Source organism: Gossypium arboreum, chromosome 13 (assembly GCF_025698485.1).
Source record: "Gossypium arboreum isolate Shixiya-1 chromosome 13, ASM2569848v2, whole genome shotgun sequence".
In the NCBI taxonomy this organism is placed as follows: Eukaryota; Viridiplantae; Streptophyta; class Magnoliopsida; order Malvales; family Malvaceae; genus Gossypium; species Gossypium arboreum.
This window is the reverse complement of record NC_069082.1, coordinates 17,392,403-17,416,859: the sequence shown is the minus strand read 5'-3', so window position 1 is coordinate 17,416,859 and position 24,457 is coordinate 17,392,403.

Genomic DNA, 24,457 nt, shown 5'->3' with positions numbered 1-24,457 from the left:
ACCTTAGGCTCGTAAAATTATTTTTATTCAATTTCCTTGCATTTTAAGCCTAGCCGAATCATTTTAATAACTGTTGCAGCCCCTAATTTCCACTAAATCACACTTTTATGAAAAATTTTGTAACTTTTACAAAACGGTCCATTTTAACAATTTCACCGAAAATCACTTAGTAAAAGTTGTTTATTACACACCGAGCATTCATATTCTACCATTAGACATCAAAACACATGCATGTCATGCACGGGAAAATTTTAAAACACAAACCCTAGCTCAAAATATGGGTAGAAATGAGTAGATCTTGTAATGAGGATTTCAAAAACGTAAAAATCATTAAAAATGGGGCTAGAACAGACTTACAATCGAGCTTGGAAGCTTGAAAAACCCTAGCTATGTCTTCTCCATGCAAGTTCTGGCCATGGGTTAGAAGATGGACAAAAATTGGCTTTTAATTTTGTTTTTAATTCATTTTAATTACTAGATTACAAAAATGCCCCTAACTTAAAAATATTCTATTTCACCCATTTCATGTCCATTTTTGTCCAAAAACTTATCCATTGGTCTAATTACCATTTAAGGGCCTCCAATTTAAAATTTCATAACAATTAGACACCTCTAACATGTAGAACTCAACTTTTGCACTTTTAAAAATTTAGTCCTTTCGACCAAATTGAGTGCCAAAACGTCAAAATTTTCAAACGAAATTTTCACAAAATCATCCCATGAAATTGTAGACCATAAAAATATAATAAAAAATTTTATTGTGTCAGATTTTTGGTCTCGAAACCACTGTTTCGACTAGGCCCTAATTTGGGATGTTACAACTCTCCCCCCTTTAGGGATTTTCATCCCCGAAAATTTTACCAGAAGAGTGGTTCGGTTTTCAAATAAACTCCACTATCTCATAATCATTGTTGAAGAACCTTTACTCAGGCTATGTTTAATGCTTAGCTCTTTAATTTCTCATACTAAAGTCATGAACAATTTTGTGTTATACGACACACCAATCGAATCTTGACTTCTATCAGAGAACTCATGTATACAAGGGTCGAACCCATACCGTCATAGAATATGTATATACACATCATACATGAATACTCTCGAATTCAAATAGCGTAGCTAGCCCGATCATCATGGCCTTAAGTTCTCTATCATTTTATATAGCTCGACAGTTCACTAGTTCGACCTCTAGTCATCATTAAAATTCAGAGCCTCAATTAGCTTTTTCAATAATTCACGATATAAATCCCAGATCTCAATCCGATTAACAAAAACTAGAATTTTAAGAAATTCAACAATCTCAAAGATACTTAATCCCATAAGTCTGATGAGAGGAAATTCAGTACTTACCGACATGATTTGCAGATTCATCAATTACTTAACAACAAGTCATATGACATCTTTCCCTTTCAAAGATAGGAATAATTCTAATATGAAATCAATAGTAATCTCATTCTCAAAGATATACCATAACTATCTTATCATCCTTTAACAATTCAAGTCAGCTATACTATCTCAACTTAAGTCTTTCTATGACAGAGATACTTTAAGTTATCACACTGCCCTTCTTGTCTTAAAACACATCACTAAAAATCGAGAAGTCTTTGCTCAATGCAGACTAAACCAGTTTCAAGGCTTCGGTTAACAATATTCTCGTATATTCAAATCGTTACCAACATGTAGTAGACCATCAACTTTCACAAGACAAAAACTTTATCATTCAAAGTAACTTTAAATCGTATCAAAGTCTTCTAAGATATATACGCTTTCATTCAGACTATCTGTCTTTTACCTGGAGAGATAAAATCTTATTCTCAGACTTGGGAAAAAAATTCAGACATAAATATCCCATTAAATCTTTCAAACAATAACCCATACAAACTGAACAACCAAGTCGGTCTTAATTATTACTTGATAAAGTTTCAGGAAATCCTTCCTTTCAGTTGTCAAAATGATTTAACATGTAAACATGCAAAATTCACTCATCATACTAATCAAAGTTCATTTAAATTGCATTAGCTCAAGGTAGTATAAATGTTCCCAATCGAAGGCGTTAAATTGATTAACTTTCTTGAGAAAAGAAATCCATCATACAAGCTGATACTTGTAACGCCCCAATTTTCTGGAATTCTGTGAATGTTGGCAAAATTTCATGCTTTGATTTTGTCATTTGCGAGGGAAATTATGAAATAGAATCTATGTGAAAATGTTTGAAAATGCTATAGGCTAATTTGTAGTGGCCAAATAAATAGTAGTGCAAAATAGGAGGATTTGCATGTCAAACCTCCCATTTTACAAGAAGTGGCCGGCCATCATATTGTTGAAGACAATATGTGCACTTGATATCCATAATTTATGGTACAAATTGATAAAAAATTGATAATGAGTTAGGTAAATGTTCCATGATGGGCATGATAAGCATTATGGGCATTTTGATAATGAGTTAGGTAAATGTTCCATGATGGGCATGATAAGCATTATGGGCATTTTTTTTTATTGATATTATGGCATAGGTATGGCACAAATAATATAGGTTATTTTGTGTCATAAAATGTTAGGTAATAAAATAACAAAAGGATGAAAAGAACAAAGTTTTGTCCATCTTTGTTCATCATAGCCGAAAGTTAGAGAAGAGAAAGGAGAGGAGAAAGCTTTTGAGTATTCGGTCACTAGGAGGAGGAAAATTGAAGGTAAGTTCTTGGTACCTTGCTTCTATTTTGAGGTTCATGAGTTCTTATTGATTCTACCTTAACTCTTGAAGCATATTTTAGTTTTTAGTTGTGTTGTGAGCATTTAGTCATGAATTAAAATGAAGGAAATGGTTGTTGTTTCATGTTCTTTTGATGAAAAATGGAAGATAGGTGAAGTTGAGCCAAACAAATGAGCATGCATGTGCCTTAGATGATAAAGGGAAAAATCGGCTAACATGTTGTGCTTTAAAATGATGAAATGGAGATTATACTTAAGTAAAATCATAGATATGTGATGATTGATTGGTGATATACATGTTTAAATAATATGCATGCAAGGTATGTGTGAAAGAGTGATTTGGTAATAAATCTGCTTGGGACAGCAGCAGTAACGTGACTTTGGAAAATCACCATAAATTATGGGAGATGAATTAGAAGCTGAATAAATTATGTAATTAAATCTTAATGAGTCTAGTTTCAAATGAAATAAATGAGAACATATTTTGAATTCTGTACAATGAGAAATTTGATTCGTAACGAAGAGTGGTCAGATTAGTCAAACAGTGTAACATAGGAAACTTTGAGAAAAATCTGGTATTGATTGGATAAACCAAAAATTCTGAAAATTTTATGGATATAAGCTATATGAGTCTATTTTCAGGTAAAATTAACGGAACTTGATTTGGAGTTTCGTAGCTCCAGTTATAAATGATTTAGTGACTGTTGCGCAGGAAGACAACTTGCAGTGAAATTTTGATTATTTGGTAAACATTGACAAAAATTTGTTAATGAGTTGCTTATTGATTTCTTATAAGCTTACTATGATCTGTAGGTGTGGTTCGTCGAATATGGTATGGGGTTAAAATGTAGTTCGTGTTTGAATAGTTAGATTAACGTGTTAGTAATCCAATTGTAGGCAGTTCGTGTGTGGATCTCAAATCAAGATATCGTCATAAGCAATGTGTGTAACTAACACCCTCTTATAGACTAGATCGGCAAAAGCCGAAAAGCCGGTATTTAGAGATCTTGCGAGTTTGCTAATGCTCATGAGATTAATAGTTTGATGTATATGGTAAATTAAAGTGATAAGACTACAGAGTGCGCGATTCCGTGCATTTCGATGTTTTTGGGCTTAATGGGCCAAAAACGGGATAATGGGCCAACGGGCCCAAGTTGGTAAGAAAACGCGGTAAGTGTTTCTGATCGTACGTAAATGGCTATGCTATGTATGAAAACCTTAAGAATAGTGAAATTACTTGAACACCCTTATGTATGCAAAATTACCGTTATACCTATAGGGTTATTTTTTTCTGAAAAGCATGATGTTCTGTTTCTGTATACGTATGCCATGACATATTATTTCTGTTGCATGGGGACATGGGTTATATTATGGAGGAAGCGTCCTGGTGGCTATGCCACAAATATCTGATCTGGTGGCTCTGCCACATATATCTATTCTGGTGGCTCTGCCACGATTATCTGATCTGGTGGCTCTGCCACATATATCTGTTCTGGTGGCTCTGCCACGATTATCTAATCTGGTGGCTCTGCCACGTATATCTGTTCTGGTGGCTCTGCCACGACTATCTGTATCTGGTGACTCTGTCACATTATCTGTTCTGGCAGCCATACTGCATATTTCTGTGGTGTGTAGCGGTTGGGTGGGTCGAGTAGCCTCCCCACAAGGTGTAAAAGTTGTAACATCCTGATTTCCGGATTTATCCGCGGTTTTCAATATTTTGTAAAGATTTTAAAATTTTGTATTTGGATGTGGAATTAATATTTTGAGTAAGTAAATGGGCTTATGGAAGGCCCATGGGTTGGCCAAAACCCTGTTGAATTTTTGAAATTTTGGACTTTGGAGTTAGGGGTTCTGGCTAAGAGGCCTTAAGTAGAGTTGTGGGTAAATTGCATCACAAAAAGAGCCTTGGTAAAGTGGCAAGGGTGACGCCACTAGGCTTCTAGGAAAGTGGCGTGTGGAGCTTTGGGGAAGGCAAGGGATCGATTCCCTGTGTTGGCAAACGGATGCATTTATTTTTTTAGTGCAGGAGGGGTAAGTGTTGGAGTTCAGGTGGATTCTGCTAGAAGAGAGTTGGATCAGTTTAAATGCTTGGATTAAGGAGGGATAAGAGGAGAGATTTAAGGGATTTGTATGAGGCTAGAAGTTGGCCAAATTATGGGAATTGAAGAGGGAAAAATCGGCAGAGGGTTTTGAGGATAGTATTTCGGCACCTAGGGTATTGAGTGGTGCCGTTCTCTTCTGCTCAGACATCACAAGGTTTTCTTTTCTCTCTTTTTCCTCTCTAGCTGAAACTACCACCTCCCCTATTCTTCTCTTTCTATTTTTCTTCTTCACAACCATTCATCATACCTGCTATTCATCAATACTGTTGCCGAATCCATTAAAGCCGAAATCTTGTGATCACTGCTTGTGCTGATTTCTTCAAAGCCAGGTTTTTTTCTATGTTCTTTGTTTTTATTAATCTACGATTATCTTTTCTTAATCCTAGATACCTGACAGCAATTCTACTTCAAGGTTATAGTTCCACATTATCATCTTCTTCACCACCCAAAAGCCGAAAGTACCACTGGTTTAGGGGCTTATAGCCGAAACTTCTTCAAACTCTTGGATTCGGGTTTTACCATTGTTCTAAGGATAAATCTGCACTAGATTGCGTGGAAATCAAGTAGGAGTAAGGGGTAAGTACTTATCATCTCAGATCTGTTCTTATTTTGCAAAGTTAAGAAAAGCCGAAATCCCCAAAATATAGAGAGGCTGTCGAATTGGGCATGTGGCTCTAAAGGTTTTTAACTGACATTTTCTGTCAATGATTAGTGTCTTCTTAAGTGTTGGATTAAAGGCGTGGGTTGTTGGAGCAATCGGATTCGGAGCTAGCTACCGTTTTTGGCAAAGAAGGTAAGGTTTCAAAGGCTTTTAGGGATATGGTTTGAGCATGGATGAGTAAGTTTTGGGGTTTAGTGATTATGGTTTGTAAATAAGCACTGTGCTAATCAATTGTAGGATATCGGAAGAGATCTCGATGGCGATCGTCGCAAATCGGTGTGTACGAACACCCTTTCTTAGTTTAATTCTAAAAAAGTTTAAATGCCAAATTCGGCATTTCATAGGCTTGTGAGTATGCGAATGCTCTCAAGACATAGAGTAATTGTTAGATCTAGCACCGCAAAGTGGTAAGTAAGTTTGTGTGACGTTATAACGTATTTGAAAAAAAAGGCCTCGATGGGCCAAAAGCGGGCCCAATGGGCTTAGGGACCAATATGGGTAAGAGATGGGCAAAGTAGCTTTGTCGGTTAGAGGTAGAATCAAATTGCATAAAATTGTTAAGAATTACTGGAATAGCTTATGTAGTTACGTAAGTTACTGAAATTACCCTAAAGAGCATAATTACCAAATACCCTAGGGTTTAAAATGGCTAAAATGCATGAATAATTGATCTTGTATTTTGCATATTATGCTTTTATTGATACATTGCATGGGATTGGGGTATTGATGGAGGAAGTCTTGAAAGTGGTTCATCCACGTCTTGGAGGCTTTGCCTCAACTTCTCGATATTTGAGCAAACGTTCTTGCCTTTGTGGAGTGTAAATTTGGGTGGGTTGAGATATTCCCCACATGGAGTGTAGGGCTGGTGCAGGGGACCGTGTAGCGGTTGGTGGGTTGAGTAGTCTCCCAGGATGGGTTTGCATGCATTATTACTCTTTGTTACTTATATTCTTGAACGGGCCTATGGGCCACATTGTTATGTAATAAGGGCTAAGGCCTTGCTCTTGTATTCGAAAAGGGCTTCATCCCATTGTATCTTTCGTTATCTGAATAGGGCTTAGGCCCAATGGGCTCGAGCTGATTTGGGCTTTGGATGGGCTTCAGTATACCGAGTTTTCCCAAACTCACCCCTTCCCTTCCATCCTTGCGGTGAGCCCTAGTTGGTGGACTTGGAGTCAAGGGATTCAGTGGCCACAAGATTGATTGCCAATTTTAAATAAGTTTAGCATTTAATTTGGATTATTTTATTGTGCTCAAAGTTGTAATAAGGCCGCTCTTTTTAATTAATTTTATTTTGGGAATTATTAAACTGGTTAGCACTAGGGTTCGTTTTATAAAAACTACTTGTTTTAAAAGATCACGATGACGCGCAAAGTTTCCGCAAAGTAAATGTTTTTCCAAGAAAATAAATGTTTTGAGCAAGAGTTTTTCAACCTTAAACATTTTCTTAAAATGAGACATAACCAAAAGGTTTTCTCCAAATCATACGAGATGTTAGAGTGTGGCAATGGCGGCGTGCATGTCTAGTATTGGATCGAAGGGAGCTTGGTACTTAAGCGGTCAAGCGGACTCACCTCCTCTCCTTCCCGGTTTCCTACACGGTGCACGGCTTCCGTTCACTTTAACCTACTTTTAAAAGTGTCTTTACAATCACCAACTAAGATTTTCCAACTAAGTAATACTGGAATGTTTTGAATGCTTGATGTGGCGCACGAGATCCGGTCATAACGTCTAGGCGGGTTTGGGGTGTTACAAAGCTGGTCTGAGGTGTTATGGATGAATCAAATGGGTTTCTGCGTAAACATGTAATATCATTCTATTCATTATGGGCCTATGGGCTTCATTCTCAAATCTATTCAGGCTAAGGCCAACTTATTTTGTTTACGTGGTTTGAGTGATTTAGACTATGGTTGGGTTATTTTACACATCGAGTTTTCTCAAACTCACCCTTATTTTTCATCCACGTAGGTAAACCCCAACCATAGTGGGCTTGGAGCTGTGAGGGAATTCGGAGTGGCCACACGTTCTGCAAATTCCTGTTTTCTTCCGGTGAATTGGACATCTATTCTTTTATTTTTATTATTTGGGTTTTAAGTTGTAATAAGAACGCTTAATTATTTTTGATGGTTTTGATATGTTTTATTAAGATAGGTATTACTTATATTAACTGTTGGAATTGGATAGCTTTAGGGCGCGTTTTCAAAAACAGTAATTCATTTCAAAATAACACAACAACAAGCAAAGCTTCCGCAATGAAGATATTTTCCAAAATTAATCACTTTTCCTAAAAAGGACTTAATCAAATCGATTTCCTAGAAATATACATGATGTTAAGGTGTGGCAATGGCAACGTGCATGTCTAGTATTGGATCTGAAGGGAGCTTGGTACTTAAGCAGTCTGATGGACTCACCTCCTCTTTTCCGGTTTCCTACCTGGTGCACAGCTTCCATCCACTTTAACCTATAATGAAATCATCTTTTAAAACACTAAGTAAGTTTTTCTGGATCAACAATATAAAATGTTTTGAATGCTTCGATGTGGCATGTCGGATCTGACCATAAACGTCTGGGCCGGGTTTGAGGTGTTACATTTAGTGGTATCAATAACTCGGCTGTGCAATGGGTTTACAAAAGCAAAGATTTTCGAAAACAAATATTTTATAAATAATGCGAAAAATTTAGATCTTTAGAAGGTGGCATTCCGAATCTCCGGCTCAAGCCTGTAAGTATTACTCTGAACTTTTCGAATATTCTCTGAATTATCTGTCTGCTTGAAACCCTATTAGGATACTCTAGATAGTATGATCTCGAAACCATAGGAAAATTTGATAAGAGATCGAATCGTAGTTTGGACTTGATTCTGCAAAAACGAACTCAATTTACATGCGATTCATAAAACATCTGTAATAAACACTAGAATATTAATTGATGCAAAAAAATTCGTAATCAAGATAATACGATATGAGTACAAGAGGCCGTGGACGGAGCCGAGGAAGTGCTCGAGCGAGATCTTCGTCTTCGAGACATATGCCAGCGGTGGATGCACCGGTACCACCGGCAACAGAGGTAGAGTCTCATGACCGAGGTGTCGAGGATGATGCCCTGTCACAGGCAATGCTTTATGTTCTGGAAAGGGTTGCCGGGGCAAGTACGGGTAATGGAGTTCGGGGATCTATTTCTGAATGACTTCGGGCTAATGGAGCGGAGATCTTTAGGGGCGTGTCTGGTATAGCCCCGAATGTGGCGGTATATTGGTTAGAGGCCATAGAACGGATTATGGATGACTTGGACTGCTCTGTAGAGTAGAAGCTGAAGGGAGCTGCATCGTTCCTGCGGGACGAGGCCTATCAGTGGTGGCTCATTGTGAGAGAAGGGATCCCAGCTGATAGGGTAACTTGGGAACTGTTTAAGATGGCATTTAAAGGGAAGTATGTTGGGATGAGTTATGTGAACGCCCGCAGAAAGGAATTCTTGAATCTGGTGCAAAGAGGTAAAACAGTTGCTGAGTACGAGGCCGAGTTTTTGAGGCTAAGCCGGTATGTCGTGGGCATGGTCGTTACGGAATATGAACAAAGTGTGCGCTTTGAGGATGGTCTTAGAGATGACCTTAGGGTGTTGATTGCTCCGCAGAGGGAGTGGGACTTTGTGGTTTTGGTGGAGAAGGCTAAGATAGCTGAAGAGGTAAAGCGTGCTAAAAAGTAGAATTGGGAGAAGGATTGGAACTGTTTCCGGAGGGATTCAGGACCCTCGGGTGGTGCTAATAGGAATGTTAAGAGAGCAAGAGTGGAGGAACCAGTTTGAGCAGTATCGATGAATGTTGTTAGACCACAAGCCACAGACTGTGGTAAGGTACATTTGGGCGAGTATAGGAAACGTTTTGGTGCTTGTTTGATGCGGATCTATGGAGCATAGAGTTAAGGACTATCCTCAGAGAGCTGATCCGATTCAAGTTGCTCAACCCGTAAGAGGTAGACCACAACCACCGAGAGGACGTGGACAAGGTAGAGGTGGAAATGGAAATGGTCAAGGACGAGGGGCACCTGGTAAGGTTGCTGGAAATCTTTGAAGCTCGACACCCGACATTGGTGTATCTGACTTCATGCGTCGAGAAGAGGGCGATGCACCCGACGTCATAACTGGTATGTTTTTTGTTTCTAGCATGCCGTATACTACTTTGGTGGATGTTGGATCTACTCATTCCTATGTTGCATGTGCCATATCTGGGTCGTTGGGTGTGCACTCTGAGGAGATTGTGAGTGGGGTATCTGTACTAAGTCATTTGGGTCACTCGGTTAGGGTAGACAAATTGTATAGGGATGTATCCTTAGAAACTCAAGGTTGGATTTTCCCTGGAGATCTGATGGAGTTACCATTCGGAGAGTTTGATCTCATTTTGGGAATAGGCGGCTTGTTAAGCAAAAGCGACCACGGATTGTCTTTGCTAAGCGAATGGTGTTAAGGACCACAAAGGATGAGGAGGTTATGGTGATAGGTGGCGAAGGATTATTTGTCCAATGTGGTGTCAGCTTTAAGAGCCGAAAAGTGGGTTCGGAAAGGTTGTGAGGCCTATTTGGCATTTGTAAGTCAGTCAGAAGATGAGGGATTGACAGTGGATAAGGTTAGGACCGTAAAGGAGTTCCAAGATGTTTTTTCGGAGAAGCTTCCAAGATTGCCTCCGAACTGAGAAGTTGAGTTTGGAATAGATTTGTTGCCTGGAATGGCGCCCATGTCCATCACACTGTATAGGATGGCACCGAAGGAGTTAGTGGAGTTAAAGGCTCAAATTTAAGAGTTGTTGGATAGGGGCTTCATTAGGCCAAGCGTGTCTCTATGGGGAGCACCGGTGCTATTCGTGAAAAAGAAGGATGGTGCGATGCGGATGTGCATTGATTATCGCCATTGAACAAACCGGCGATTAAGAATAAGTATCCTTGCCAAGGATTGATGATCATTCGACCGGTTTAGAGGAGCTTCAGTATTTTCCAAGATCGACCTTCGATCTGGATATCATCGATTAAGGGTCAAGGAGGCAGATATCCATAAGACAAAGATTCGGGACTCGGTATGGTCATTACGAGTTTACGGTTATGCCATCGGATGACGAACGCTCTGCGGCGTTTATGGATCTGATGAATCGTGTGTTCCAACCATTTTTAGATCAATTCGTAGTCGTCTTTATTGACGATATCCTGGTATATTCTGAAACTGAAGCGAAACATGATGAGTATCTCCATATAGTGCTGCAAGTGTTAGAGGAGAAGGAACTCTTTGCGAAGTTTAGCAAGTGTGAATTTTGGTTGAGGGAGGTAACCTTCTTAGGACATGTGGTCTCTGCCGAAGGGATTAAGGTGGACCCTCGAAAGATTGAAGCAATTTTGGAGTGGAAGCCACCTAGGACGGTGTCGGAAATTTAAAGTTTCCTAGGGTTGGCAGGATACTACAGAAGGTTTGTGGAAGGTTTTTCTGTGTTGGCAGCACCTCTGAAAAAACTCATAAGGAAAGGAGTACCGTTTGTATGGACTGAGAAACAACAGGAAGCTTTTGAGAAGTTGAAGAAAGTTATTTGAAATACTGTGTTGATTCACGAGTTTGGAAAGGATTTTCTTGTATGCGTGGCGCATCACACGTGGGTTTGGGCTGCGTGTTAATGCAGGAAGGTAAAGTGGTTGCATATGCATCACTACAGCTTAAACCTCACGAAGGGAACTATCCTACTCATGATTTGGAGTTGGCGGCAGTGATATTTGCACTTAAGATTTGGAGACATTACTTGTACGGGGAGAGGTGTATTATATTCACAGACCACAAGAGTCTTAAGTATTTGTTGACTCAGAAGGAGCTGAACCTTAGGCAAAGAAGATGGATTGAGTTGCTTAAGGACTATGACTGTTCGATCGAGTATCACCCAGGCAAGGCTAATATGGTAGCCGATGCTTTAAGTCGTAGAACTGTATCTGATCTGAGAGCAATGTTTGGTCGTTTGAGTTTGTATGATGATGGCAGTTTGTTGGCTGAATTGCAAGTAAGGCCAACCTGGGTGGACCAGATTAAGGAAAAGCAGTTGGAAGATGAGTCTTTGGTTGCTCGTTTTCAACAAGTTAAGGAAGGGGAAACTTCTGAGTTTGGTTTAAATGGCGATGGAGTTCTGTGTTTCTGAGGAAGAATTTGTGTTCCGAGGGACTCTGATTTAAGGCAAACAATATTGAAGGAAGCTCATGGGGGACTATGTGCCATGCATCCTGGAGGGAATAAGTTGTATCACGAGTTGCGAGAATTGTACTGGTGGCCTGGACTTAAACGAGAAGTAACGGAGTTTGTAGGAAAATGTCTGACATGCCAAAAAGTGAAAGCTGAGCATCAATTACCTTCCGGATTTATTACGGTAGGTGAAGATACCACTTTGGAAGTGGGAGAGGGTAACCATGGACTTTGTGGGTGGGTTGCCTTTGACACCATCAAAGAAAGACTCGATGTGGGTGATTGTGGATAGGTTGACCAAACCAGCCCATTTCATACCAGACGTCTTGACTTTTCGCTTCAAAAGTTAGCCAAGGCGTATGTGGCGAGAGATTATGCGACTTCATGGAGTCCCGTTCGATTGTCTCGACGGGATCTCGATTCACATCTCGGTTTTGGGAAAAGTTGTATGAGGCGTTGGGGACGCGATTGAACTTTAATACTGCTTTCCATCCCCAAACTGATGGTCACTCAGAGAGGGTTATTCAGATTCTGGAGGACATGTTATAAACTAGATCGGCAAAAGCCGAAAAGGTGTGTACCTAACACCCTCTTATAAACTAGATCGGCAAAAGCCGAAAAATCGGTATTTTGAGATCTTGCGAGTGTGCTAATGCTCATGAGATTAATAGTTTGATGTATATGGTAAATTAAAGTGATAAGATTGTAGAGTGCGCGATTCCGTGCATTTCGATGTTTTTGGGCTTAATGGGCCAAAAACGGGATAATGGGCCAACGGGCCCAAGTTGGTAAGAAAACACGGTAAGTGTTTCTGATCGTACGTAAATGACTATGCTATGTATGAAAACCTTAAGAATAGTGAAATTACTTGAACACCCCTATGTATGCAAAATTACCGTTATACCCCTAGGGTTATTTTTTTCTGAAAAGCATGATGTTACATTTACGTATCGTATGCCATGACATATTATTTACATTGCATGGGGACATGGGTTATATTATGGAGGAAGCGTCCTGGTGGCTATGCCACAAATATCTGATCTGGTGGCTCTGCCACATATATCTGTTCTGGTGGCTCTGCCACGATTATCTGATCTGGTAGCTCTGCCACATATATCTGTTCTGGTGGCTCTGCCACGATTATCTGATCTGGTGGCTCTGCCACATATATCTGTTTTGGTGGCTCTGCCACGATTATTTGTATCTGGTGACTCTATCACATTATACATTACAGCGACCATGCTGCATATTACGTAATTATGTAGCGGTTGGGTGGGTCGAGTAGGCTCCCACATGGTGTAAGGCTAATGCGGGGTGTTATGGATGAATCAGGTGGGTTTACGCATAAACATGTAATATCATTACGTTCTATTATGGGCCTATTGGCTTCATTAAAATCATTCAGGCTAAGGCCAACTTATTCATTTCTATGGTTTGAGTGATTTAGACTATGGTTGCGTTATTTTACACGCTGAGTTTTCTCAAACTCACCCCTTATTTTTCATCCACGTAGGTAAACCCCAACCATAGTGGGCTTGGAGCTGTGAGGGAATTCGGAGTGGCCACACGTTCTGCAAATTCCTGTTTTCTTCCGGTGAATTGGACATCTATTCTTTTATTTTTATGATTTGGGTTTTAAGTTGTAATAAGGCCGCTTAATTATTTTTGATGGTTTTGATATGTTTTATTAAGATAGGTATTACTTATATTAACTGTTGGAATTGGATAGCTTTAGGGCGCATTTTCAAAAACAGTAATTGATTTCAAAATAACACAACAACAAGCAAAGCTTCCGCAATGAAGATATTTTCCAAAATTAATCTTTTTTCCTAAAAAGGACTTAATCAAATCGGTTTCCTAGAAATATACATGACGTTAAGGTGTGGCAATGGCAGTGTGCATGTCTAGGATTGGATCTGAAGGGAGCTTGGTACTTAAGCAGTCCGATGGCCTCACCTCCTCTTTTTCGGTTTCCTACCTGGTGCACAGCTTCCATCCACTGTAACTTATAATGAAATCATCTTTTAAAACACTAAGTAAGTTTTTCTGGATCAACAATATAAAATGTTTTGAATGCTTCGATGTGGCATGTCGGATCCGACCATAACGTCTGGGCCGGGTTTGGGGTGTTACAATACTATCAATTTCACCACTTATGCCTTTGCCGATGTCAAATCCTTCATGAAGATTTATAGAAACCCAGATACTAGAATTACCACATTACTTGATCAAAGCAGAAGCATAGTCACACTTGACATGATTATCACAACTGAAGAACACACTGTAGGTATGAGCCGTGATTGATAAATTCCAGATATAGATAACAAGAAAACAAAGATCTCCAAGAGAGAGAAATCCAAGATAAGGAAATCCAAGATACAATATCATAATGAAAGACCCAGAACAAAGCTCACAAGAAAATATGGAAGATTTTGATAATTTCCCAGAAGAAAGAAGTCCAGAAGAATACATCATTCAAGCCCACTGGAACTAAATGCAACAAGGATAATGTACCTTCCCATATATATATATATATATATATATATATATATCGAACAGAGCATCCATTAGAAGGAATAGAATCATAACATCAGGTACATTATCTCATAAAATCCCAACAGATAGAACGTAATAGAATGCCAGAGGGAAAATAAAGCAATACAGATTATATACCAGTCAGACTATCAATACTTTTATCTTATTCCAATATTAGAAAACATTTTCGAACGATAACAATTTATCTGAAAATAAATAGCCCCAGTAATACTTTCGAGAGTAAATGACCTCATAGGGTACCTCAAGAGAGATAGTCATAATTTGCTTACTATAATTACTACATTATGATATCTTACATGTCAATATTTATTCCTCCAACTATTTCTATTATTACAAATCCCACATTATGATTTTCATTGAAGAAGATTGGTTCTGAAGAAATTCCAGTTAATACGTTTCTCGACATCGCACTTTACTAGCTCTGTCTTTACTTATCAATCCAATTAATCTCTAATCATAGTTATAATCATTCTACAGTTGAACTCTTTGGTCTCATACTTGTGAGCTTATTCAATACTGATCTTATAAAATCCTTTACAAAACACCACTATGGTAAGGGGGTGGAGTCGTAAGGTCCCTAACTCGTCTCTCATACACATATACATATAACAGTATTTCATCATCTTAGTAACATTTTCACAAGCATATCATCCACTTCAGGCAAACTATTATTCACGTTTGTATGACACGAACATTTCAGTTATCTTATTTAAACCAGTGCATTTATGCATGTATTCTATGGATTCTGAATAACCTTACTTATCTCATTAATTCAATCAAACAAGTCATGCACATAACATCTTATGGGGGCCAAACAAACATGGATAAGTATGTTACAATCAAAACTTTTATCTGGCACTTCATCATATACATATCATTACATTCATATGAATCAATCCATCAATTTAACGTAAATAAGTTCATTACATTATAATCCTTTGTCTCATTTAAAGATATCGTTAAAATTCATCAACTTTCAATGTCCAATTGGGAAAATGACATTTTTATCCATAACATGATATTATAAACCTTTATTCATACCTTTTTGAATTTCTTTTTATCACATTCACTTAATCAAACAAGTCAAGTGCACAACATCATATGAATATCAAACAAGCATGAGTATTCCTCGTAACATAAAGTTTTAGCTCACATGTTATCACATACATATCATGAACTTTAATTCGTACTTTTATGAGTTTAGGCTCATCATAATGTACTTTACCCGAGTACCTTAGCTTCACATTTAACATGGTTGGTGTAGCTCGGTTGGAGAGTACCTCTGTCTAAACAAAATGGTTCACATTCGTGTCGGGAGACATCACACTATCACGGATTGGTGGCATGTATAGCTAGATTCTCATCATGCTAGGATAGTCTGAGAACCGACTAAACCATAGCTCTGATACCACTAAATGTAACATTCTTTACCCGTATCTGAAGTCGGGATAGGGTTTGAGGCGTTACCAGACTTAAATATTCACAAACAAGCAAAACCGGGCCATAAAATTTCATACAAATTAAAACTTTTCAAACACATGCAAATCATCCCTTATACAGGCCTTCGAGGCCTAAAACATACATCGAGGTGGTTCGGGACTAAACTGAGGACTTTTGAAAGCTCTGGGAAAACTTAGAGAAATTTTCATGAAATAGGGTCATAAGCCCATCTGGACACAGGGACACGCTTGTGTGTCTTCAACACGCTCGTGTCCTCAGGCTGTGTAACTCTCTGTTTATGATGTCAGCAAAACAAATTGATCCACACGGCCAAGCCACACACCCGTGTGCTAGGCCGTGTCCTCCACACGGCTGAGACACATGGCCGTGTCTCTGCTCGTGTAGCCAACACTTATGCTATTTTCCAACCCTTATGTTGTCCTTAATTCTCTACCATACTTATACACATTATAGACACACATTATAACATAAATTTAATGGTTAATCATCCTTTAGTAAAATTTCGTTAAAGCATTTACATGTTGTCATACATGTGCTTATTACCTATACTCATGTTACACCAAGTTAGACATTTCATTTCACATTCTACAATTGTCCATATTCAATCATTATCAACTTACTACCATGCCACACATTCATTCCATGGCCACAACCACCTCAAATGGTCTTAGAGCATTCATTATGTACATGTGTTATACTAATCATTCATAACAACCAATTATAAACACATCACAAACATTAACACATAGCAAAAATAATTAGCTTACTAGCCATAACCATTTAAGCCACGTCTCATGGCCATATACAATAAATCAATATAAGCCGATAAGCTAATCATAACAACATCTAACATAAAAACTAATCCTTATACATGCCACTCACTTGAAAGTATTTAATACACATATGGCAATACTCCGAAGTTGTTGGCTTGATAGTGTGATGCTGCCTTCGACGGTCTCTAACCCCGAGCTAACCTGAGAACACTAAGGAAATGGAGAGGAGGGAGTAAGCTTAAAGCTTATAAGTCCATATGAAAATAATAAGAAAATTATCAACATGATTCCATGAAAATGTAATCATAATTACACTTTTGCTGGTTTTCTGGTCATGCTATTTTCTCGAGTCATAGTTACTAATTTATTTATACCCGGAGCTACGAAACTCCAAATTAAGATCCGTTAATTTTATATGAAACTAGACTTATATATATTCTTACCATATAATTTTAAAAATTTTTGGTCTATCCAATAAGTACAGTTTATTCATTAAATATACCCTTATTTAACTGTTTGACAGTTCCAACCTCTCTTCACTAAAAAATATTTATCTAATGGTACGGGACTCCAAATTGAGAACCACTAACCATGGTAATTATGATCCATAATTACATTTTTACAATTTTCAATGATTTTTCCAAATTAGAACAGGGGATTCCAAAATCATTCTGACCCTATCTCACAAAAATCCAATTATCACAGAATATGAAATTCTTTTGCCTTCACCATTTCTTTTATGAGAACATAGACTCATTAAGCTTTAATTTAATATCTTATTCAACCTCAAATTCAGTTTATACCATTTTTGGTGATTTTTCAAATTCACACAACTGCAACTGTTCAAAATTGTTTTATTACAAAATTTCACTTTTACATAATTTCACTTACTCTATTCTATCTTACCAAAAGATTCGCTCAACTATCGAGCACATTGCTCACAACTTTTCACATAGATATATTTTCACTTATTCATCACATATTCATGTACATATGTATTTTCACTTAATAAATTTCTTGTTGAACTCATCGGAATAATAACAGATACCTAGTGCCCTGTGCATATACCACGCTTGTAACCGAAGCTCTCTGGTACGCATAGTAGCTGACACTTAGTACTATACATGCGACCTATCAATCTGGTACACGTAGTAGCATGCACTTAGTACTACACACATGATTTAACCATCTTATACACGTAGTAGCCTACGCTTAGTACTACACAAGTTGTAACACCCCTAACTCGTGACCGACGCCGGTGTGGGACACGAGGGGTTAACGAGACAAATCCTCTTAAAGTACCGACCAATTTGGCATTTCTGGACAGGCTGGAAAACTGCGTCACCGTCGCCTTAAAAATCATATCTAGAGTTCCAAAACTCGGAAACTGGTTTCGTAAATTTTCCCTGAATTTAGACTCATATACCCATCCATGGATTTATTTTTAGAATTTTTGGTTGGGCCAATTGGTACAGTTTATTAGTTAAAGTCACCCATGTTACAGGGATCGACTGCTCTGACCTCCGCGCGTTACAACTTGAATATCTTTCTGTACAGGGCTTTAATACTGGTGCCGTTTGTTTCTAATGAAACTAGACTCAAAATGGAATCTGTACATATAAGGCATGACCCCTAATTCTTTCTGGATAATTTATGGTAAATTTTAAAAGTCGCGACAGGGGACCCAGAAATCGTTCTGGCCCTGTCTCACGAGAATTTTAATATCTCCCAGTATACTGCTCATATGGTCGTTTCGTTTCGTCCATATAAAATAGATTCATCAAGGACCAGTTCCATAATTTACTCACTATTTAATTCTACTTCTACTATTTTTAGTGATTTTCAATCTCATCTCACTGCTGCTGTCCGCAACAGTTACTACAGATGAACTATGCCAATTTCATGAATTTTTCCTTGGCCTTAATCATCCATCATACATGACACAAATTATGGCCACCTTAACAAAATTTGAGTTTCTAAGACTCGTGGCTATAGGTTCTAGCATCCCACTCGGCGACCACATAGGCCATTTTCACATGGCTTAAAGTTTACAACCCACAATTCGACAAAATATAATAGCCTATACATGCCAAATGTTCTTCAACAACAAAAACAATACCACAAGATTTCAGCGGTGTGATGACTTCAACGACGGTTCGAGCACGCAACAATCGAGTCCAAGAGACCTAAAATGGGTGACAAGAAAACACCGAGTGAGTTTACAACTCAGTAAGTCATAAGCATTCGTCAATCCACGATAAAGTTACTACTACATGTACAACAAATGAGGCTAGGTACTCGTCCATATCGAATCTATACCATAATACCTCGGACCTTTCGGTCCAATCTCGTACCAATTCATACATCCACATTTCATATTCTACACAACAAGATAATCGAAGCATTTTTACACATTAACTCATTTTCCAGCACAACCATACAATTTCAATCATCACATAGATTTAAGGCTTACCAAATTCAACCCCAAGCATGAGCGTATTACCTATTCGTCATGAGCTCAAGGTACTTACCGATCCGCTGTCCATACTCACTCGATGGAGACACACCCTCCATATAATTGTTCGATTGGAGATATTTATATATATATATATAGAATACGCACACACAGTGCTTAATACTCGATTTCGCACACTTAGTGCCATGCGATTTAAGCCCTTTTACAGTGCCATGCCCTTCGAGCTCGCACACTTAGTGCCATATATTTCCAGCATGCACACTTAGTGCCATATATTTCCAACACGCACACTTAGTGCCAATCTCGTCACCGTACACACGTATTGCCCGCACACTTAGTGCCGAAAGCAAACTTTCTACACATTTCACTATTTCTTTTACATTCAACAATTGTCATCACTCCATACACATACATTTTCATTTATATATATATATCATCCCATTAAACACAATTGCATAAATTTTACAATCATTTAAGCAATATCAAATACGTGCTTAATGACTTACCTCGTGTTGGGTAAAATAGTTCCAAGTCGGCTACTCGATGACCTTCGTCTTTCCCTTGCTTGATTCTCCTTCTTTAACTCCTTGAGCTTAATCAATAAATCACTAGTTTAACCATCTTGCTAAACATTCATAATTCAACTACACATGCATATGTATGCTTGTATATTCGGCAACCATTCTTACTAATCGCCCATTTGGTCGATTATACACCTAACCGAATATGCACCAAAACTTGATTCAACATTACCTACATACTCACTTTAATGGCGAATATATATATATGTACAATGTCAACATACATCTTTTAATCACCTAATTTCATCTCATGAACATTTAATCAAATTTTCCCAATCTAGCATATATTTTCACATCCATTTGTAACATCATGTACAAACACATATACACATATATCAAAACACAAATTTTACCTATCATGCAACAAGCATAAATCGCACTTATGAGCATGCCATGGCGAATACATCCCACACCATCCCCTTTCAATTTTTGGTCATGGTTAAACAAAGAAAACTCCATGTCTTACTCAAGAATGCTAAAAGAAATTTCAAGAGTAGTCAATCCATCATTACATGTATCATCAACAAGCTTCACATTTAGCATGCAATGGCTTTAACACAATATCAACCTTGGCCAAATACCATTTCCATGGCATAACAAGGATTTGAACCATGGGCTAACATGAACATCAAGTTAGCAACTAAAACATGCATGAATCTCATGACACAACCTCAAACATACCTTAATCTTGACACAAGTATGACCAAATCTCCTTCTAGTTCTCTTCTAAACCAAGCATGAAGCAAAAATCCTTCCTTTTTCCCTTAGTATTTTCAGCCAAGATTTTGAGAATGGATGAACAATTTTTTTTCTTTCTTTTCCTCTACTCACGGCAACAAAGGGGGGCATCCATGCTCATTTTTTTCATTTCTTTATTTTTTCTACATAATCCACTAACTAAACATGTTGGAAACATGTTCCCTTGCCCATATTCTTGTCATGGCGGCCACTCACCTTAGGAAGTGGGTTATTTGACATGCAAGGACAACTATTTTCCCACATGTATTAATAGGCCACCTTACAATTGCCTAGCACATTTCTAAATTTTCTCACATAAGTCCTATTTGATAAAAATTCACTTACTATTAACAAAATCCAAACACGAAATTTTCACACATGCATATATACATATAATGAGCATCAATTATGATGGTTAATTATTATTATGACTTCGGTTTGGTGGTCCCGAACCCACTTTCCGACTAGGGTCGATTTAGGGATGTCACAACTCTCCCCACTTAGAAATTTTCGTCCCGAAAATCTTACCGAGTAAATAGGCTCGGGTATCGCTCTTTCATAGAGTCCTCAAGTTCCCAAGTGGCTTCTTCCATTCCGTGTTTATGCCACAACACCTTCACTAACGGGATTTTCCTATTAGCAACTCTTTTACTTCACGCCTCATAATGCGAACCGGTTCCTCTTCATAGCTCAAATTAGGTGAATCTCAATCTCGGATGGAGCAATTACGTGCGATGGATCGACCTATATCGTCGAAGCATCGAGACATGAAAAACATTGTGAATCCTTTCGAGCTCGAGGGCAAAATTAATTGATATCGATTGGCCCAACTCGTTCGGATACTTCATATGGCCCGATAAACCTCGGACTCAATTTGCCCTTACGACCAAATCTAAGCACCTTCTTCCAAGGTGAAACTTTGAGAAAGACCTTGTCTCCAACACGATATTCAATATCTTTTCTTTTCAAATCCGCATCGACTTTTGGCGATCCGGCGACTTTCAAACTTTCACGAATTACTCGAACTTTTGCTCGGCATCCTTAACCAAATCAACCGAAGAATTTACCTTCACTAAGTTCGGTCCGAATAATGGGGTGCGGCATTTACGACCGTATAAAGCCTCGTAAGGCGCCATCTTAATACTTGATTGAAAGCTATTGTTGTGGCGAATTCAATCAAAGGTAAATACCGTTCCCATGAACCACTAAACTCAAGGATGCAACATCTCAACATATCCTCGAGTATTTGAATTATCCGTTCGGATTGACCATCGGTTTGGGGATGAAAAGCGGTGCTAAAATGCGCTTGGTACCCAAAGCATCTTGCAATTTCTTCCAAAATCGCGGCGTAAATCTTGGGTCTCTATCCGACCACGATAGAAATAGGCACCCGTGTAATCTCACAATCGAGAAACGTACAATTCCGCTAATTTGTCCATTGAAAAATCCGTGCGTGCGGGGATAAAGTGAGCCGACTTAGTTAGTCTATCGACAACGACCCAAATCGCATCCTTCTTACTCACGACAATGGCGGTCCGGATACAAAGTCCATTGTGACTCGATCCCATTTCCATTCGGGTATCATGATCGGTGAAGTAATCCGATGGCACTTGATGTTCGCTTTCACTTGTTGACATATCGGACACCTTGAAACAAATTCGAAATGTCTCGTTTCATATCGGGCCACCAAAATTGGCGTTTGGTCATTGTACATTTTAGTACTACCCGGTGGATTGACATTCGACTACAATGGGCTTCATTTAGAATTATCGAAATAAGTTCAATTCTTTGGAACACACGACGACTTCGAACCTCAAACAATCGTCATCATCAATTTGAAACTCGATTCCTTGTTCGAACACACTCGGCCCGTTTTGCAAGCAACTCCTCATCAACTTTACGAGCTTCCCGAATTTGATGAGCCAACAATGGTTTGGCCTTTAATTGGCTACTAACACATTGTCGGGTAGAATAGACAAGTGTACATTCATCGTCAGTAAAACAAACAGGTGATTTCGACTTAAGGCATCCGCAACCACATTGGCCTTTCGGGTGATAATCAATAACGAGTTCATAATCTTTTAACAACTCGAGCCATCGTCTTTGTCATGATTTAAGTCTCTTTGAGTCATCAAATATTTGAGACTTTTGTGATCCGAATACACTTGGCACTTCTCACCAAATAAGTAATGTCGCCATATCTTTAAAGGCGAATACGATGGCGACCAATTCGAGGTCATGGGTTGGATAATTTTTCTCATGTGGCTTTAATTGTCTCGACGCATAGGCCACAACTCGACCTTCTTGCATCAATCGCAACCTAACCCAAGTAGGGAGGCATCACTATAGATGACAAACTCTTTGCAGATTCGGTACGTACTAGAACTGGAGCTTTTCGTCAAATGGGTTTTCAATTGGTGAAACTTTTACGACACTTTTCCGTCCATTCAAATTTGACATCTTTACAAGCGGTTTTGTCATGGGTGTGGCTATCATCGAGAATCCTTTCACAAACCGTCGGTAGTAACCGCAAGCCCCAAAAGCTCCTAACCGGTAACATTCCTTGGAGGTTTCCAATTGACTATGGTAGAAATTTTGTTCAGTCCACCACGACACCGATCACGGACACCACGTGCCCCAAAAAGCTAACCTCTTTCAACCAAAATTCACATTTCTTGAACTTTGCGTATAATCGCTTATCTCGTAAGATTTGCAACACTAGCCTCGGTGTTCAAGCATGTTCGATTTCATCTTTCGAATAGACCAAAATGTCATCGATAAATACAACTACGAACCGATCCAAGTATGGCCGAAAATTCTATTCATTAAATCCATAAACACCGCGAGGGCATTAGTGAGCCCAAACGGCATCACCAAGAATTCGTAGTGACCGTACCTCGTTCTAAAAGCGGTTTTGGGTATGTCCGATTCTCGGACCCTCAACCGATAGTACCCGACCTCAAATCTATCTTTGAAAACACCGAGGCTCCCTTTAATTGATCAAACAAATCGTCAATTCGTGGCAATGGATATTTATTCTTTATCGTCACTTTATTGAGTTGACGATAGTCGATGCACAACCTCATGGTTCCGTCCTTCTTCTTCACAAACAATACGAGTCGCCCCATGGAGAAAAACTCGGTCGAGCGAAACCTCTATCCGTCAATTCTTGCAATTGAACCTTCAATTCCTTTAATTAGTTAATGCCATACGATCTGGGGCTATTGAAATCGGCGTAGTACGGTACAACCGATGCGAATTCCACTTCTCGAACCGTGGCAATCCGGTAACTCCTCGGAAAAACATCCGAATACTCACAAACCACTTGGTACCGATTCGAGTTTCCTTTAGTCTCTTTACTCCCAAACACATACGCAAGGTATGTTTCACACCCTTTTCACATATCTTGACGGTCATAGAAGATATTATTGCTGCACTCCTTTTAAATCGATGAGACTCGACTCGGACTCGTCATTATTTGCACTCCTCAAATTAATGGTTTTCCTTTTGCGATCCACCTTTGCATCATGTCTGATCACCAATCCATACCAAGAATAACATCGAATTCATGAAATGGTAGAAGCATCGGATCGGTAGGAAAACAGATTCTCGAATTATTAGGGGCATCTCTTGCACACTTTATCAACAAGCACGTATTGACCCAAAGGGTTTGACACTCGAATTACGAACTCGGTAGACTCAGCGGTAGAGTCTTCTTGGATGCTAAGGTTTCACATACATATGAGTGAGTAGAGCGGGGTCAATCAATGCAATCATAATAGTATCAAAGAGAGTAAAAGTACCGGTGATAACGTCGGGGAGGATGCCTCCTCTCGTGCGCGGATGGCATATGCTCTAGCAGAGCACGGGTCTCGGATCGGACGGCCGTATTAGAGGCTCCTCTCGATTACCACCCCTACCTCCAGAGATTCTCGGGGCCTACCTCCGGCCGTCGTTCCACTAGGTCTTGCACCTTGCGTCTTATTCCTCTCATCTAGCTCGTGCAATCTCTAATGAAGTGGTCCTTGAACCGCATCCATAACGAGCCCTATTAATGAGACTTACCCCAACATTCACCTAGGTGTCGTCTTCCACATTGGGGGCATTCAGTCTCTCTTGACGATTATTGCCCACACTAGCTACTGAAGTAGCTCGAGTCCGTCAATGGTCGGGCTCTAATGGAAATTCCCGATCGTCCTCGA